The following is a 19666-nucleotide window of genomic DNA, read 5'->3' on the forward strand; positions in this document are numbered from 1 at the left end:
CAGTTTGAACACTCATCTCACGCAACTTTTCAATGTACAAGTCCCCTCATCTCTGAGAAACATCTGCGTTCGTTCTACACGCGTTTGAACCTACTTACTGTTTTGAAACCTTGATATTATTCTCCAGTTTTTATATACGTAAACTTCCACACACGTGGTCCAGGGATAGTGTCTTTAACAAATTGTCTGTTGGCTTCTGTCTCGGGTTCTTCGGCGGACGTGTGTTTGATTATTTTTTCTTACGATTTCTCTAGCGCGAGTGGCTATCATTGTCAAAGCTTCATCCTCCATTGTTGTTGGTTGATGCTTTGGCAGCCCCAGCTACTCGTGCTGGCAAAGCACCAGAAAAAATTATCAAACAAGCTTCGTTCGAAGAACCCGAGACAAAAGCCAACAGCCAATTTGTCAACAAGTGGTCACGAAAGCCTTAACAATTTTGTGGTAACCTCTTTAACTGTTCGCAAACCGTCCTGGGTCCCGGGTTCGAACCTCACCATTGCTTAAATTAGAATAAAAATCATCAGCAACGGCGACCGAAGACTTCCGGTATAAGAAGTCACCCTTGTTTTTCCAATGGGCTTGTCAAAGAGAGCGGAGGAGCGGACAGAAGTTCAAGGCACTCTCTTGCCCTTGGGGTGGGAGACTCTCCCTAAACGGCGGAAGAAACAGCAACGATCAACAGCATGAGGATGCAGAAGGCGATGGAAACCACTACAAGAGGAATGCCAAGGCTCAATCTAGGTATAGTGGGTCGCCAGTGAAGTGAAATGGAAAGAAGACAAGGATTTCCGGTCAGATGTGTATAGGGTAATATTACAGAAATGGTATAATGCGTTATGGATAGGAAGGCGAGATAGTGAGTGAGTTACTGCGAACAGTTCAGTGATAGGGTTGTTTTCATCAGAACGACAGCAAATCAACAGCGACAACAACAGTTTATGTACACACGCCGACATCGCAAGCAGAAGATGAATGGATAGATAGACTGAAAAAGGATACTGAACGGGTAATTCAGTACTTAAGGGGAGATTAAAATCTAATAGTCAGGGGGATATTTTGGAAAGAATGTTAGCTACTTGCCATATAGCGGAGATGCTGAGTCGCAGATAGGCGCAACAAAAAGATTGTCAAACGAAGCATTCGGCCAAACACACCTTCTTTGGAATTAGGCAACATACACACAAACACACACACATGCGCACGCACGCATACACACACATACACACACACACACTCACACTCACACATACGTGACCACAGTCTCTGGCTACCAACTGGCCTTAGCAGCCAGAGACTGCGGTCACATGTGTGTTTGAGTTCCGTCCCCGTGTGCGTGTGCGCGTTTCGCTATTTCTCATGAAGGATTGTTTGGCCGAAAGTTTTGTTTGACAGTCTTTTTGTTGTACTTTTCTCCGACTCAGCATCTCAGCTATATGGTCAGTAGCAACTATCCCTTCATAATATAATCATTAATCCATCCTAGATTTTCCATTGTTTAATAGTCATGGGGGATGGTAATGCTGTTGTACGGGAAAGAGTAGAAGAAAGGGTTACGGGACAATATGGGCTTGGAGGTAGGAATGAGAGAGGAGAAAGCCTAATTCAGTTCTGCAATAAATTTCAGATAGTGATAGCGAATACTCCGTTCAAGAATTGCAGATATTGGCTCAGATCACAATTTAGTAATGATGGAGAATGGGCTGAAGTTGTACTGCTCAGGAAGAATCAGTGCGCAAAGCAGTGGGTACGAAAAGAATGAACAGATATGCCTGAAGTTCTCTGAGGCTAAAGATACTGCGACAATGAGTAGCTCAGTAGGCTCAGTAGGCTGTTCAGCTGGAGAGGAATGGGCATCTCTAAAAATAGCAGTCACAAAAGTTGGAAAGAAAAACAGACGTACAAGGAAGATAACAACGAAGAATACTTTAAGAAGGAACTACAAAAACGTTCAACAAAATTCAGGAAACAGAAGTACAAGGCGCTGAGGAATGAAATAAATAGAAAATGCAGAGAAGCTAAAACGAAATGGCTGCGTGAAACATGCGAAGAAATCTGAAAACAAATGATTGTCGGAAGGACTGATTCAACATATGGAAAAATCCAAACAGCCTTCGGTGAAATTAAAAATAAGGATGGTAACATTAAGATTGCAATGGGAATTCCATTGTTGAATGCAGAGGAGAGAATGGATAGGTGGAAACAGTACTCTGAATGCCTTTATGCCTTCATGAGGAGGAGGTCTGATGACGTCATGGAAGAAGAAACAGAAGTCGACAGGGGAGAGATAGGGAACCCAGTATTAGAATCAAAATTTGACGGAGCTTTGGACAACTTAAAATCAAATAAGGCAGAAGGGATAGATAACTTTCCATTGGAATTTATAAAATCATTGTGGAAAGTGGCAACAAAACGACTATTTACCTTGGCGTGTAGAATCTATGAGACTGGTGATATGCCATCTGACTTCCGTAGGCCGAGAGGTTCAAGGCGCTTCAGTCTGGAACCGCGCGACCGCTACGGTCGCAGGTTCGAATCCTGCCTTGGGCATGGATGTGTGTGATGTCCTTAGGTTAGTTAGGTTTAAGTAGTTCTAAGTTCTAGGGGACTGATGACCTCAGAAGTTCAGTCCCAGAGTGCTCAGAGCCATTTGGACCATTTTTTGACTTCCTTAATAACATCATCTACACAGTTCCGTAGATTGCAAGAGCTGACAAGTGCGAGAATTATGGCACAATCAGCGTAACAGCTCATGCATCCAAGTTGCAGACAAGAACAATATACAGTAGAACGGAAAAGAAAATTGAGGATGTGCTAGATGACGATCAGTTTGGCTTTAGAAAAATTGAAGGCACCAGTGGAACGTGGTAGTCAAGGAAGGCAGGATTCGGTTACGAATGTGGACGGGGCCACAATCAGTTACTGTTGGTTCCCTTTCGCAATTACACACATTTACTTTAAAACGGTAATTCCCGACTCACCAATAAAGAAAGGTATCACACGTTATTAAAGAAGGAATAAACAACTGTGTAATTAACAGTGCTTTCAGTGCGTTACAATTTATCAAATGCGCATAAAATACAGACTTACGAAATAATGTTTTAAAAACAAGCCAATGTGAAGCCAATTAGATAGGCATGCAAGAGTTGCATTCACATGGTAACTGAGACTAGTGGCAGTCTAACGAATGATTAATGATCATCTTGCTGAGGCTACCTGACGTCCGATAAACCAAATGCAAAGATGTAAAAATACGCCAAAGCCTGAACTGGCAGTCTGAACTCTGCCCGCAAAATACTGTGGTTAGAGCGCCCAGAACGAGAAAGGAATCACTACCACCAGAGTAGAAGAATCGCCAACCAACCTACAATCAAGAAAGCTGTCAAAATTACACGCCTCACCGGACAGCAGCGGCAAGGCGAGGAAATGTACACTGCCGTTACATACACTGACCCTCAGGGCAGGAAACTGGGGCGTTAACGACCACGAGGCAGGAAAGTACCTCTGGTTGAACTTAACAAATAGTAACAAACTGAACGCAATAAATAGTAATCAGAATTCCAGGAAAGCTAATCAGATCCGCCTTCCCCAATCACTCCACCCGCTGCTCTTCGCTTCGGCAACACCGCGAGAACAACACGAACCCAAGTCACTGGAGAATCGCAAGATCTCACGACGGTGGAGGTTTCTCTGCTTGAATTTAAATGCACTCTACTTAAAACTTGCAGGATCCGGTTTACGATGAGATCGTGCACCCTCGTGACCACAGGCCCTCGACACGCCAGAGGTCCCGGCGTGTTCTGGCACTGCGCGGACCTGCCCAACCGAACACACTGACACGACCTGGAAGAACCACGACGTCGCCCCAAAGATAGCGCCACAGTTACTACATATCGATAACCGTCACTGCTGCCACTAGCGGACAGGCAACGCTTGCGAAACCAAGTGGCGCCAGTCAACACGAGAAGAAGACAAACAACCGCAACCATGTCAACTCAACGATACGGTCTGGCCTCCAACAGAGGACAGAAACCCACAAACAGCACCAACGCGAGCCGCAGCACGGCTCAACCAGAGAGGCAGTTTTGACATTGCGACTGATTATGGAAGCAAAACTGAAGAAAAATCAAAATACACTCCAGGAAATTGAAATAAGAACACCGTGAATTCATTGTCCCAGGAAGGGGAAACTTTATTGACACATTCCTGGGGTCAGATACATCACATGATCACACTGACAGAACCACAGGCACATAGACACAGGCAACAGAGCATGCACAATGTCGGCACTAGTACAGTGTATATCCACCTCTCGCAGCAATGCAGGCTGCTATTCTCCCATGGAGACGATCGTAGAGATGCTGGATGTAGTCCTGTGGAACGGCTTGCCATGCCATTTCCACCTGGCGCCTCAGTTGGACCAGCGTTCGTGCTGGACGTGCAGACCGCGTGAGACGACGCTTCATCCAGTCCCAAACATGCTCAATGGGGTACAGATCCGGAGATCTTGCTGGCCAGGGTAGTTGACTAACACCTTCTAGAGCACGTTGGGTGGCACGGGATACATGCGGACGTGCATTGTCCTGTTGGAACAGCAAGTTCCCTTGCCGGTCTAGGAATGGTAAAACGATGGGTTCGATGACGGTTTGGATGTACCGTCCACTATTCAGTGTCCCCTCGACGATCACCAGTGGTGTACGGCCAGTGTAGGAGATCGCTCCCCACACCATGATGCCGGGTGTTGGCCCTGTGTGCCTCGGTCGTAAGCAGTCCTGATTGTGGCGCTCACCTGCACGGCGCCAAATACGCATACGACCATCATTGGCACCAAGGCAGAAGCGACTCTCATCGCTGAAGACGACACGTCTCCATTCGTCCCTCCATTCACGCCTGTCGCGACACCACTGGAGGCGGGCTGCACGATGTTGGGGCGTGAGCGGAAGACGGCCTAACGGTGTGCGGGACCGTAGCCCAGCTTCATGGAGACGGTTGCGAATGGTCCTCGCCGATACCCCAGGAGCAACAGTGTCCCTAATTTGCTGGGAAGTGGCGGTGCGGTCCCCTACGGCACTGCGTAGGATCCTACGGTCTTGGCGTGCATCCGTGCGTCGCTGCGGTCCGGTCCCAGGTCGACGGGCACGTGCACCTTCCGCCGACCACTGGCGACAACATCGATGTACTGTGGAGACCTCACGCCCCACGTGTTGAGCAATTCGGCGGTACGTCCACCCGGCCTCCCGCATGCCCACTATACGCCCTCGCTCAAAGTCCGTCAACTGCACATACGGTTCACGTCCACGCTGTCGCGGCATGCTACCAGTGTTAAAGACTGAGATGGAGCTCCGTATGCCACGGCAAACTGGCTGACACTGACGGCGGCGGTGCACAAATGCTGCGCAGCTAGCGCCATTCGACGGCCAACACCGCGGTTCCTGGTGTGTCCGCTGTGCCGTAAGTGTGATCATTGCTTGTACAGCCCTCTCGCAGTGTCCGGAGCAAGTATGGTGGGTCTGACACACCGGTGTCAATGTGTTCTTTTTTCCATTTCCAGGAGTGTACATTCATAGGATTTGATGACTTGGGAAAAGCGTGCGACAATGTAATACAGTGCAAGATGTTTGACATTTTGAGAAAAATAGGAGTTACTTATAGGAAAAGACGGATAATACAGAACACGTACAAAAACGATGAGAGAACAATCAGACTTTTAGACCGTGAAAAAGTTCTCGGATTAAAAAGCCCTTAAGACAGGGATGTAGTCTCTCGTTTCCTACTGTTCAATGTGTAGAATCAAGAAGAAATGACGGAAATGAAAGATTCAAGTGCTGGATTAAAATAATTCAAGGTGAAATGATATAAGTAATAAGATTCGCTGATGACATTGCTAAAGTCAATGAGAGTGGAGTAGAATTACAAGGTATGTTGAATGAAACGAACATTCCAACGAATGTAGAATATGGGTAGACGGTAAACCTCAGAAAAACCATAGTAACGAGAAGTAGCAGAAATGAGAACAGCGTGAAACTTAACATCAGAATTGAAGATCATGAAGTAGACCAAGTTAAGGGATTCTGCTACCTAAGCAGCAAAATAATCCTTGATGGGTGGAAGAAGGCTGGCATAAAATGCAGACTAGCACTGGCGAAAGGGCATTCCTGACCATGAGAAGTCTACTAGTATCAAACATAGGCCTTAATTTGAGGAAGAAATTTCTGAGAATGTACTTTTGGAACACAACATTCTATGGCAGTGGAACATGGGCTGTGGGAAATTTGGAACAGAAGATGTGCAATGTGCTAAGAAGAATGCTGAAAATTTGATGGACTGATAAGCTAAGGAAGTTCTCCGCAGAATCTGCGAGGAAAGGAATATATGAAAAACTGTGGCAAGAAGAAGGGTAAGAATGATAGGACATCTGTTAAGTCATCAAGGTATAGCTCCCATGGTATTAGAGGCATCTGTAGTGGGTAAATACTGTAGAGCAAGACAGAGATTGAACTACATCCAACAAATAATTTAGGGCGTAGGTTGTAAGTGCTACTCAGAGATGAAAAGGATGGCAGCGCAGAAGAATTGTGGCGGGCCACATCAAACCTGTCAGAAAACTAAAGACTGGTAACTCACTAAAAAAGAAAAAAAATGTACGGTGCGTTTGTTGCTGTACTGATGTAGCGGGGGGCGGGCAGGGGGAAGGACTACGTGAAACACATGGAGCATTAACATCACCACCTGAACCATTCCCTTTTTTTGGACTTACAGCGTGAACACAACAAAAGATAGCGTGAACAGACGGATATAAAACTACAGCTCGAAACGATTTATGGAGTTCAACTCCTGGATATTTAATGCATGTTCACTGTCGTACAGACACAGAGACCCCCAAGCCATTCTAACTTGCATGTAGCAATTACAAGTCTCCGCTTTGGAAACAGCGCACCAGATGGCCCATTTCCCGCTGCATGGCGTGGCTCATTTCCGACTTTCCGGCTTTTATCGGCAGCAATGTGACGCCGCTGCTTCTATCGCGCGAGAGATAAAAGCGCACGCAACCGCAGGGGTGAGCGACGAAAGGTCGCAAAATATCACCGCCCTACGCTCACACGATTTTGTAGAAGCAGCGGGTGTGGCACAGAGACTTTTAAAGCGACTGACATTACTTCAGATGCGAGACCACAAACACTACCTTGATACAAGCCTACTAAAGACGCCTTTGGGTAAAAAAAGTCTTGAAAGTTTTTTTCCACTATGTTTGGCTCGACTTGAAGCATGTTTCGCGAAGGCCACGATCAATTTTTCGGCTAATTAAAATACCGTTATCTTATTTATCGTCTTCATCATTTAAGTTAGGCTATATAAACCTGCTCCGTCTCCACAAATAGTCTGTCCTCCTCTAGTGTCTTGCTTCATATCATCTACGTGCTGATTCATAAGTTAATACTAACTTAGGAATTCGTATTTCCAGTGGTGCTCGCACCAACTGTTGCGGTGTTCAGTTATTCTACCTTAGTTCAGGTCTAGTAAAACCTGTCGAACTGTTACATTTCTTACGTGGTCACCTATCGAAGGAGGAGGGAGCAGATAAGTGGTTAACGTCCCGTCGACAACGAGGTCATTAGAGACGGAGCACAGGCTTGGGTAAGGGAAGGAGAAGGAAGGCGGCCGTGTCCTTCCACAAATCAGGAACCATCCCGGCATTTGCCTTAAGTGATTTAGGGAAGTCACGGAAAACCTAAATCAGGATGGCCGGACGCGGGTCTGAACCGTCATCCTCCCGAATGCGAGTCAATTGTGCAATTCATAGCGCTACCCAGCTCGGTGTCAGCTACTGAGTAATTTCTGTTCTTATCAGAAATTCCGTTTCTGCCCTTTGAACCTTGCCTAAAGTTCTCTTTGTTGTTTCTGAATATTCAATGAAACATTGCTGAAGATCTAATTTTTTTTTTAATTTCAGTCTTTTTCCTTATTTCGTCAAATGTTAAGTGTTTTATGGATGGCACTACATGTATTTCAAATTTTAGTTAGTTTTACGTCTAGATTTTTACAGCTGTTTGGTCTAGTTTGGCTTCTCAAATAGCCCGAGGATGATACTTGTTCAAAAATCGTATAGTCTACAAAGATTTTCGTTCAGACTGTATCTTTGCTCAAGTCTTATTTTCAGCTACTTCTATAACATATTGTTTACATAGATGATTCAGGGTGTAAAACAAATGTAAAGGTATTATTTCTCTTTCAGTATATTAAGGCACTGTATTTATAAACTATGCTTCCAGTTTCGAATAATGTCATTTAGTAGAGTAGGTGACGTTGAACAGTCTTGTCATGCCATTTTACTTATTAAATTTCACCAGACTTTTTTTTCATCTAAATTTATTATAATCCTCTATTCCTGTAACAGACTCTGTTTTTTTTCTGTTAAATTGCTGGAACAACCATTATTTTTCATTAAAGACCAAAATTTATATCTGTTACCAACCTTAAATGCTTTTCAAAAATCTACAAAAGCTATGTACGCTTCAGGTTAAAAAATCGTCTTTTTTTATCTGGAATAGAACAAGTATGTTGTGCGTTGTTGATGCCCCCGTTCTAAATCGACTGTGTTTTCACTGATCAGAATTCTTAAAATTTTAACCCCCTTGCTCCTAATAGATAAGTAAAATATAAAATATTTGTTGTAAAGTTTATTCTTTGCCCAAAATACTCTCCGATGAACATTTATCTACTTTTCTTTTTTTCAGGGAGTTTAGAGTGCAACACACCAAGACGCCGTCGACGTTGTCGTCACTAGAGACAGAGCACAAACACTGATAGGGGAGGAATGTGGAAGCAAACAATCGATGCAGTTTTCAGAGGAACCAGCCCTGAATTAGCCGTAAGCAATGTAGGAAATCCACAGGAAGCCTGACTGCGTAGCGGGACGTGGATTGGAACCGCCGTCCTCCTAAATGTGAGCCGACAGCCCTACCACTGAACCAACCTGACCGCGAAATCTGCTCGGACATATTCTCATCCTTCCAGCTAACAGAAAATACTCTCCGTGCTAGTTCCTCTTTCCAACAGCTTAACTGAGTGGTCCTCATCCCCATCTTCTACATCCTATATCCTTGTATAACACTCTACCACAAAAAAGAGCTCATTATAAACTACTGTTCACTTCCTACTCATCATACAAATCAACTTTCACCTTTAGAAGATCTACTCTAAACTTATAAAGCTATGTAATTTTACATCTTTCAACATTTTGAGTGTCAATCCTGTCAACTGAAGAGACACGAAAATTTTTTAGACTGGCCATTAGGTCATTTGACGGGTGACGTATACTTTCGGTCTCGATGGATCTTTATTGTGTTGCGATGGACACATAGCTTCTAAAACACCCATCAAAATGGCTGGCATTCTAAGGAACGGCAAACTTTACGTGATCGGATGATAATACTTTTATATAACTGTTACATATATTGTCAAATCTTCGGTTGAAAGCGTTGCTGATGGTAACACCCCTCCCCCTTCCGTGAGGGGTGATGGGATATAATAACAAGTGAGCAGAAAAAATCTACAATATTGTTGGAGGCTATCCTTTTCGTAGTTCGTACTCATTTTGGCTCTTCGTCAAGGTTTCAGGAGTACAAAAACAGTGACGCATAAGTTGGTAACGTATAAGGACGTCCGGTTTTGTGATTTACAAGAGAAGTGTGACCCCTGGACGATGCTATAGTAGGGTGGCTTACTCGCCTCAACGATACAGATAGCTGTTACGTAGCTACAACTACAATGGAATGGTGCCTGTGGAAAGGCCAGTCAGCTCCGTGGCCCCCGAAAAGCAGCAATATTTTCTGTAGTTTCACGTGAAACAATGTTGACGGATCTGGCATTGTAGCATTTTTTAACACAGCTTTTCTGTACTCATAGTGCGAGCGGATACAATCAGAGGAAACTACAGCCGTTATTTATTTCCCAAGGGCATGCAGTTCTGTTGTATGGCTTAATGATGGTGGTATCTCTTGGGTCGATAGCGTTTAGGGCCACTGCACAAGACGATGTTGCCACTGCGCCTGCCTTAAGTCATCCCAATATATGTAGTACATCCAGACTAGCCACCAGCGGGAATTTCGCTCGTTCTGGTAACACTGTTACTGGCAGCAAGAGCGCTGAGTGACGCGAAGTATGTCCGCAGCTCGTGGTCGTGCGGTAGCGTTCTCGCTTCCCACGCCCGGGTTCCCGGGCTCGATTCCCGGCGGGGTCAGGGATTTTCCCTGCCTCGTGATGACTGTGTGTTGTGTGATGTCCTTAGGTTAGTTAGGTTTAAGTAGTTCTAAGTTCTAGGGGACTGATGGCCATAGATGTTAAGTCCCATAGTGCTCAGAGCCATTTTTGACGCGAAGTATGCATATAGATGTTACCGCTGAAGGCCACGCCCTCAGCAAACAGTATGTTTCCACGTCTCTTTGATAGCTGACGCCGACATAGATCCGGAAGAAGACCTCGTAAGACTCCTATCAAAGTCTGCGCCCCTCTTTATCACTTACTAGACGCGAGTAGTCAGTGAACCAATGACAGAATTCAGTCATACGAACGTTTGTGAATGCAACAGATGAAGTTAAGTACATTATATCAATTATTTGCCTTTGTTATCTGAGCTACGTCTAATTATTGTAAATAAAAGTGTAAACGGCGATCAAAAATTTGTCGTTTGAGGGCGTTGCCGCAACGTATATGCAACGTATCGTGACTCTCATGCGTGTATATAAGCACCGACATTTCGGGGAGGGATTGGGGTGGCATTCGTGTCTTTCCGTGGAACGTGAACGCGACCTTATTACCAAATGCGTCCAAACAGGACAACAGTGTTATTATTCTCTTCTTAACCGCCCAAGGACAAACACCGATAGACAGCCCTCGGAAAATGAAGGATGTGTATGGGGCAGCAGGTGTTTCGGAAACCACCGACGTGGAATGGCGTGTCAGTGGGTGCTGTCGCTTCATGATAGCGCGCGACGCCATGTGGCAAATGTCGTAAGGCAGAAGTTAAGCCAGCTCAGATGGAAGACACTCGGAACATCTGATTTGTAGTCCTGATTTCTCCCCACGCCTTCGGTCGCTTAAAAAAATCTTGAAAGGATGACGATTCCTGTCGGACGATGACCTGCAGCAGACAGTTATGCACTTCTTAACATAGCAGGACACGGTGTTTAGCAAACTGTCTTCAACCTGCTGCGCCAGTGGATGATTGCCTCAGTGCTCACGTCGATGTTGTTTGACTGACGTATTCTGGACTGTACGGCCTTCGAACAGAAACTTTTTGGTTGCCCCTTATACACTATGTGATCAAAAGTATCCGGACAACTGGCTGAAAATGACAGGTTCGTGGCGCCCTCCAGGGTAATGTTGGAATTGAATATAGAGTGGGCCCACCCTTGGCCTTGACGATAGCTTCCAGTCTCGCAGGCATACGTTCAGTCAGGTGCTGGAAGGTTTCTTGGAGAATGGCAGCCATTCCTCTCGGGGTGCTCCACTGTGGGGAGATATCGATGTCGGTCGGTGAGGCCTGGCACGAAGTCGGCCTTCCAAAACATGCCAAAGGTTTTCTATACGATTTAGGTCAGGACTCTGTGCAGGGCAGTCCATTATAGGGATGTTATTGTCGTGTAACCAGTCCGCCACAGGCCGTACATTAGGAACAGGTGCTCGATCGTGTTGAAAGATGTAATCGCCTGCTTTTCAACAGTGGGAAGCAAGAAGGTGCTTAAAACATCAATGTAGGCCTGTGCTGTCGTCACGAAAAACAACAAGGGGTGCAAGTCCCCTCCATGAAAAACACGAACACACCGTAACACCACCGCCTCCGAATTTTACTGTTGGCACTACACAAGCTGGCAGATGACGTTCACTGGGCATTCGCCATACCCACACCCTGCCATTGGATCGCCACATTGTTTACCGTGATTCGTCTCACCACACAAGGTTTTTCCACTGTTCAATCGTCCAATGTTTACGCTCCTTACACCAAGCGAGGCGTCGTTTGGCATTTACCGGTGTGATGTGTGGCTTATGAGCAGCCGCTCGACCAAGAAATCCAAGTTTGCTGACCTCCCGCCCAACTGTCATAGTACTTGCAGTGAATCCTTATGCAGTCTGGAATTCCTGTGTGATGGCCTGGATAGATGTGTCGCCTTTTACACATTACCACACTCTTCGCCTGTCGGCGGTCTCTGTCAGTAAACAGACGAGGTCGACCTGTACGCTTTTGTGCTGTACATGTCCCTTCAGGTTTCCACTTCACTATCACATCGGAAACAGTGGAGCTATGGATGTTTAGGAGTGTGGAAATCTCGCGTACAGACGTATGACAAAAGTTCCACCCACTAACCTGACCACGTTCGAAGTCCGTGAGTTCCGCGGTGCGCCCCATTCTGCTCTTTCAAAATGTCTAATGAGTACTGAGGTCGCTGATATGGAGTGCCTGGCAGTAGGTGGCAGCACAATGAACCTAATATAAAAAACGTATGTTTTTGTGGATGTCCGGATACTTTTGATCACGTAGTGTATGTCAATTTTACCCATGAAACTGTAAACCGTAACGGGGCGCAATTGAATTAATCCAAGCTCGCGTACGGGAAACGAACCCTACAGTAATAAATATATTTTTCTCCAGAAAGCAGTCGGCAGAAACTAATCCCTGAAATTGCTAATTTCTTTTCTTTCAGAAGGCGGAAAAAGCATTTAATTTTTATCCTCAAATAGGAGCGTCATATTTCAAAGAGAACAGTTTTTTATTTTGTCCTTTTTGTGCTGCCATTAGATAATTAAATACTTTACCTACACCGGACCTTCTTTGTTCAGTTTTATTGTAAAAATAGCATCCAGTGGAGAGAAATCACTCACGACGCTTGATCAGTTTCAGAGTCGTCAACTTAATGAGTGGCTGACATTAATTTCACGATTCCCTCAAGCACAACAAAAACAACAAGAAGCGCAAAAAGCACCTAATGAAGGTCAGGATCTAGGAGGCTGAGTGCCACCTCCACGGTTTCTGTCATTAGACGCCGAAGTAGAAGAATGGTCCGAATGTAAGACTCGGCTCGACCAGCAGTTCTCTGCGTCCAACATTCTCGGTGAACCTCGTCGTCCATTTTTCTTATCTTGGACTGGGGTAGAAAAACCTTTAGACTTTTTAGAAAGTTGTTTCCTCGAGTAGAGACGCAGACGTTGTCCTGCGCTGATCTAGAGAATAATGATTATGACTTTCGGATACAAGTGACTGCCGCTCCTTATAAATTTTTCCTTTTGCGTACACAACCTAGAAAGAATGAACAGTAAAACTTAAAGTAATGACTAGAAACTGCAAATTTAATTCTACTTGTGGGCCATCATTTCGGAACGAAATTCTCGGCGATGCCATTATCCAAAATACAGCAAACGATGGAACAGAGCAGAAATTTTAAAGCATCGCAATCCCTTTCTGAACGACGCACAACAAGTAGTGGAGCTCCAGAAGTACAGAACTTGGCGTACTTACATTTACACGCTCCTGTAGTTCCAGCTGTGGACGCTAAGTGTTCCTATATGGACACGCAAGCCCCAAACATTTCATGTCGCTCAACACTACGAGCGCAAAAAATTAGCAGCACGACCGAGGCAGCCAATGTGAAGTACAAAGTGCTTCATAACTCACAGCCGTAAACAATGTCCTTTCCGCGCAGCGTTGACATAAAATCGAAAACACTCAGCAAGCGTGCTTGCAAAACCGTCACAAAGCGAATTCAGTTCCACGTAGACCTCAACTTCGGAATACCGTAGCAGAATATTATCGAACGAGCTCTCACAACACTCAAAGAAATTCTGGTCATCTGTAAAAACTGTTAGTGGAACCAAAGTTCGGCTGGTCCCGGCGGAGGTTCGAGTCCTCCCTCGGGCATGGGTGTGTGTTTGTCCTTAGGATAATTTAGGTTAAGTAGTGTGTAAGCTTAGAGACTGATGACCTTAGCAGTTAAGTCCCATAAGATTTCACACACATTTTTTGAAACCAAAGTTAGTGCCCAGACACTCACGGACGAGACAGGGACTCAAACTGAGAGTAGTAAAGTAAAACCAGAAGCGCCAAACTCTGTTTCCAAACGAAAAGCCAGGGGAATTCTCCAATTTAATTCTTGCACCACTGGAAAGATGAATGCCGTAGATATCAGTGCAAGTGATGATGAGAAATGGCTGAAATCGCTAAAAAGTCCATGGCACAATGGAATCCCTATCAGATTCTATATCGAATCTGCAGCGGAGTTAGCCAGTATTTTAATCACGGTAAATCCCTAGAACAAAAACCGTACCCAGTAGTTAGGAGAGAGCACAGGTGCCACACATCTACAAGTAGGATAGCATAAGTAATCCACAAAAGTACCGACCAGTGTCTTTGACCTTCATTTGTTGTGCAGTCTTAGAACATATTTTGAGCTCAAACAAGATAAGGCGTCTCGAACAGAATGACCTCCTCCATGCCAACCAGGATTGATTCCGGAATCATCAATAATGTGAAACCCTACACGCTCTTTTCTCACATGAAATCCTGAAAGCAGTGGATCAAGACAGTCAGGTAGCTGCAGTATTTTTCGATTTCAGAAGAGCATATGACTCAGTACGGCATCTACGGTTGTTGTAAAAACTACGATTGTATGGGATATCAAGCGAAATTTTTGATGGGACTGAGGATGCTTTTGATAGGGAGGACGCAGCATGGCATATTGGATGGAGAGTCATCGACAATGGAAAAGCAGCTTCGTATGTGTCCCAGAGAAGTGTGTTGGGAGCCCTGCTGTTTATGTTGCAGGTCACTGACCTTGCACACAATATTAGAAGCAATCTCAGACTTTTCACAGATCTGCAGTTAACTGTACTGAAATGCTGTTTGAAAAAAAAAAAAAACCGCAGAAATATACAGTTAGATCTTCATTAAACTAAAGCAATGCAGAGGCTGGCAACTTCTTTAAATGCTAAAAAATGTAAAATGTGAACTTTACAAAACGAAAAATGAACGTACTACCCTACGACTACAGTATCAACGAGCACTGTTGGAATCGGACAACTCATAAAAATAACTGGGTGTTACACTTTGTAGGGATATGAAATGGAATGATCACATTGGATCAGTCGTAGATAAATCAGATGTCAGTTTATTTGAAGAACAAGAGAATATCTTCAGTCTACGATGGTGATTGCTTACAATTCACAGATTATTCATGCGATCCATCCTAGAATATTGCACAACTGTGTGGATATTCGTGCCAAATAGAACTAACAGTGGATATTGTGAGTTAACGAGCATTTCGCTCTCATTTAAGTATATGGCCGAAAGAGTCAGCCTACAGGAATTGTTCAAAAATGGTTCAAATGGCTCTGAGCACTATGGGACTTAACGTCGGAGGTCATCAGACCCCTAGAACTTAGAACTACTTAAACCTGAATAACCTAAAGACATCACACACATCCATACCCAAGGAAGGATTCGAAACTGCGACCGTAGCAGTCGCACGCTTCCGGACTGAAGCGCCTAGAACCGATCGGCCACCCCGTCCGGCGTTAAAGCGAAATTCCTAAGTTTTGCAACAAAGACCTGAATGCTAAAATCTGAACGCTTTAGTCGATCTTAACGATCGACATTTCATATATAAGCACATCGTTAAAATGACAAATGTAAATATCAATTCTGTAACTTTATTTGTTTAAAAGATATAGTAAATTTAAATTAACAGTATTTTCTGTTAAGCATCAGATCATGAGTTTCTCCACACAAAACACATTGAACGATGACAGCATGCCACCTTATTGAATCATTAGGTAATAGATTATTTGTTGTAAAGTTTCAAAATGGTTCAAATGGCTCTGAGCACTATGGGGCTCAACACCTGAGGTCATCAGTCCCCTAGACTTAGAACTACTTAAACCTTACTAACCTAAGGATATCACACACATCCATGCCCGAGGCAGGATTCGAACCTGCGACCTTAGCGATCGCGCGGTTCCGTATTGAAGCGCCTAGAACCGTTCGGCCACACCGTCCGGCTTTGTAAAGTTTACTGCATAATAGTTACTTTTGTTCTTTACTTATTTATCAGAAAGTACATTGGTGCAAGGCTACTGGTCGTGGTATTCAAAGCTAAGATGGAAATTGTTTTGGTTTTATGTAAAAGAATGTAACGTTTATTTTGTAATGGATATTATTGTTACTGTATTTAGGACGTGAAAGTGGTCAAGCTTTGATTTTTTAATATGTTAAAACGTAAAGTAATGTAGAATAAGCTGTAGCCAATCAGATGGACGGCTTCAGGAAAGGGAACTGCGCTAGTGAGTTGAGCGAAGATATTCGGCGTGCGGGAAACGCGGTCGGAGACGGGCAGACGACAGTTCCGGTCGAGACAACAAAAGGGACAGTTCAGATTGATAGGCGAAAGCGGACAGTCGGTCTTAAGCCAGCTAGGAAGTGAAACGAATTAGAAAATTTCGCGCTGTGTTTTATCGCAGGACTTAAGTCTCTGAGCGGTGAGCAGCCGCGTGCCTGGTGTGAACTCGAACTTTTCGCAGAGTTCACGAGGTGGAGCGTCGAACTTGCGATGGGATTGTGAATGATCGAACTGTGTCAAATGGATACGCGCTCGAGTGTAACAGTAAATCTAAATACTTCCACTTTCGCTATTAGTTTGCTTTTTGAACAACCATTATTCTAACCAAATCGCAACTGTGTGGCCTACATCATTTATGGATCGTTAATTTAGTTCCCGATATTATTATTACTGTTATTATATGTTATATTAACTTTCTATTTCGCAAACTTTTCATCAGCCAGACAATTTAACCAAACGGTCACAAGTGTCTAACTTAGTGCGTGTAATGCGACACGTGCGGTTCAACCCCTTGACGAGTTTGAGCCACTACATTTCGACGAAGAGGAACCGCATGTGAGCCCGAACATCTTTGGGATGTTAGCTCGCAATATTGTACGTATACAAAGAAGGGCGGCAGGTTTGTTTGATACGGGGGAGAGTGTCACAGAGACGCTGAAGAAAATGAACTGGTGGATACTTGAAGCTAGACGCAAACCATCCCGAGATAAACTACTTACAGATACAAGAGCCAGCATTAAATGATCTTTAGAAGTATACTACAACTTTCTTGCCTTGCACTTCACAGTAGTCTACAGAGTATGAAGCTGAGTAGCGAGTGTCATCCATTCTCGCGGGCTGGCAGTGTGTGTGCGATATTGGTGCTGGCAACGACGGGTAAGTTAAGCAAAACTCTGAATTCTGCTTGTTTCGTATTGTAGAGGTGAGATACGAGGGGCTCTTGAAAAGGCCGTGCAAAGTCCGAGAGATGTCACCACCGGCGCGTCTCGAGGTCGTGTTTAGTTAGTAGCATCTTTGGAAAGAACGCACTCCAAGTTTCAGCTATGTTGGTCTATTTCTTTGTGTTTGACATTCGTTTGAATTAAGGAAGTGTAGTGATTGTCAAAAAATTGACGAAAAAGAATTCATGTGGTAATTAAACATTACTTGATGAAAGGCAATATGCCTCAGGAGACTAAAGAGAAGCTTGATAAACATTACGGTGATGCTGCACCTTCGATTAGAACAGTTTATAATTGGCTTCAAAATTTTCGGAGTGGCCATATGGGCATAAGTGACGTTGAAAAGTGATTACTTGATAAAAGGCAAAACGTCTCAGGAGACTAAAGAGAGGCTTGATAAACATTACGGTGACGCTGTACCTTCGATTAGAATAGTTTATAATTGGCTTCAAAATTTTCGGAGTGGCCATATGGGCATAAGTGATGCTGAACGTTCTGGACGCCCTGTGGAGGTTACGACTCCACACATCATTGATAAAATCCATGATATGGTGATGGATGACAGAAGAGTTAAGGTGCGTAAGATTGCTAGTGCTGTGGGCAATAAACGGGTACATAATATTTTGTATAAACATTTGGACATAAGAAAGCTATCCGCAAGATGGGTTCCGCGATTGCTCACGCTTGACGAAAAACGGAATCGTGTGAAGTGTTGCAAGGATGGTTTGCAGCTGTTCAAGAAGAATCTGCAGGACTTTAAGCGTCGTTTCGTCAATGTGGATGAAACATGGACACATTACTATACTCCTGAGACCAAAGAACAATCTAAACAATGGGTTACCAAGGGAGAATCTGGACCAAAAAGGCGAAGACCATTCCTTCGGCCCTAAAGGTTATGGCGACTGTCTTTTGGGATTCGCAAGGGATAATCCTCATCGACTATCTGGAAAAGGGTAAAACTATTACAGGTATATATTATTCACCGTTATTGGACCGTCTGAAAACCAAGCTGCAAGAGAAACGCCGGCGATTGGAACTCAAAAAAGTCATTTTCCATCACGACAATGCACCAGCACACACTTCAGCAGTTATGGTCGCAAAATTAATGGAAATAGAATTCCAACTCGTTTCACATCCCCCCTATTCTCCAGACTTGGCTCCCTCGGACTACTATTCGTTCCCCAATTTGAAGAAATGGCTGGCGCGACAATGATTTTATTCAAACTAGGAGGTGATTGCAGCAACTAATAGCTATTTTGCAGACCTGGACAATTCCTGTCATTCGAAAGGGATCAACAAATTAGAACTGCGTTGGACGAAGTGTTAAGTCTAAAAGAAGAGTATGTCGAAAAATAAAAAAGGTTTACCCCTAACACGTAAGTAGTTTTTATTTTTGCACGGACTTTTCAAATGCCCCTCGTAGGTAGGCTGGGTGTGAGTTTGAAGATGGTGGATGTGAACGGCAGCAGAGGCGGGTCCCGGCTAAGATACAACAACTCTTTATTAGTCCTTTACTGATTCATACAGTTCAGAGAATCTTCGAATTGGGCTCCATTCTCTGGCGTGGTTCGGAATTCCCTCGTAATATTCCGGTGTCACAGCTGCAGACGACGACGTATGTCGGGCGGCGTGCACGCGCTGTGTCGGCGTCTCCGGCATGCAAGGCGAGCTGAGACGGCAGGATGCGCCCGCGCTTAGGGCACGGCTTCTCTAAAGCGGATGGTTCCAACGTTCCAATGACACGGTGATGGCGGTGCCTGTAGTCGAAATCTGGACCGACGGTGACGAGCAGGGACCGGCGGATGGCACGGTTTTGCCTGCCTGGGATGGGCAGACTGGAAGCGGTCCCTCCTCCGCGGTCCGGTGGCGGTAGAGTTCACACCGAGGATTCCCGTGTGACACACGGCAGGCGCCGGGTGTGGCCCTGCTGTGCCGCACGTGACCTACTCGATTGGGCCAGCTGGTTCCCAGCGCTGAATTCGCGGAAGGGCTGCGTTTGTGGACCACTGTGAACCATCTCACTCAGAGCAATGACCGGCGTCTGACGTAAACTGAAGTCAGTCGAACCGGAGTGGTTTCTCGAAGGCTGCCCCAGGGCATTGACACCCGAGACGGAGTCACGAAAGTCTTGCTGCTGCAAAAGGAAGTCTTGCTGCTGCAAAAGGGTGCTGATCAAGCAGGAGCGGACTGCCGGCTGCGACCGATGTCCGTGGGGAGCCGATCGCTCTGTTCAACGATGAGGATCTGCTATGTGGCTGCGGTGTCGTTGTAGTTCTGGGCTCTGACTTCTGCTCCAAGTTCTCCTATAGTTTTCTCTCGTTACAGTACTACGAAATCTTACTC

This window comes from Schistocerca serialis, chromosome 1, assembly GCF_023864345.2.
Source record: "Schistocerca serialis cubense isolate TAMUIC-IGC-003099 chromosome 1, iqSchSeri2.2, whole genome shotgun sequence".
NCBI lineage: Eukaryota > Metazoa > Arthropoda > Insecta > Orthoptera > Acrididae > Schistocerca > Schistocerca serialis.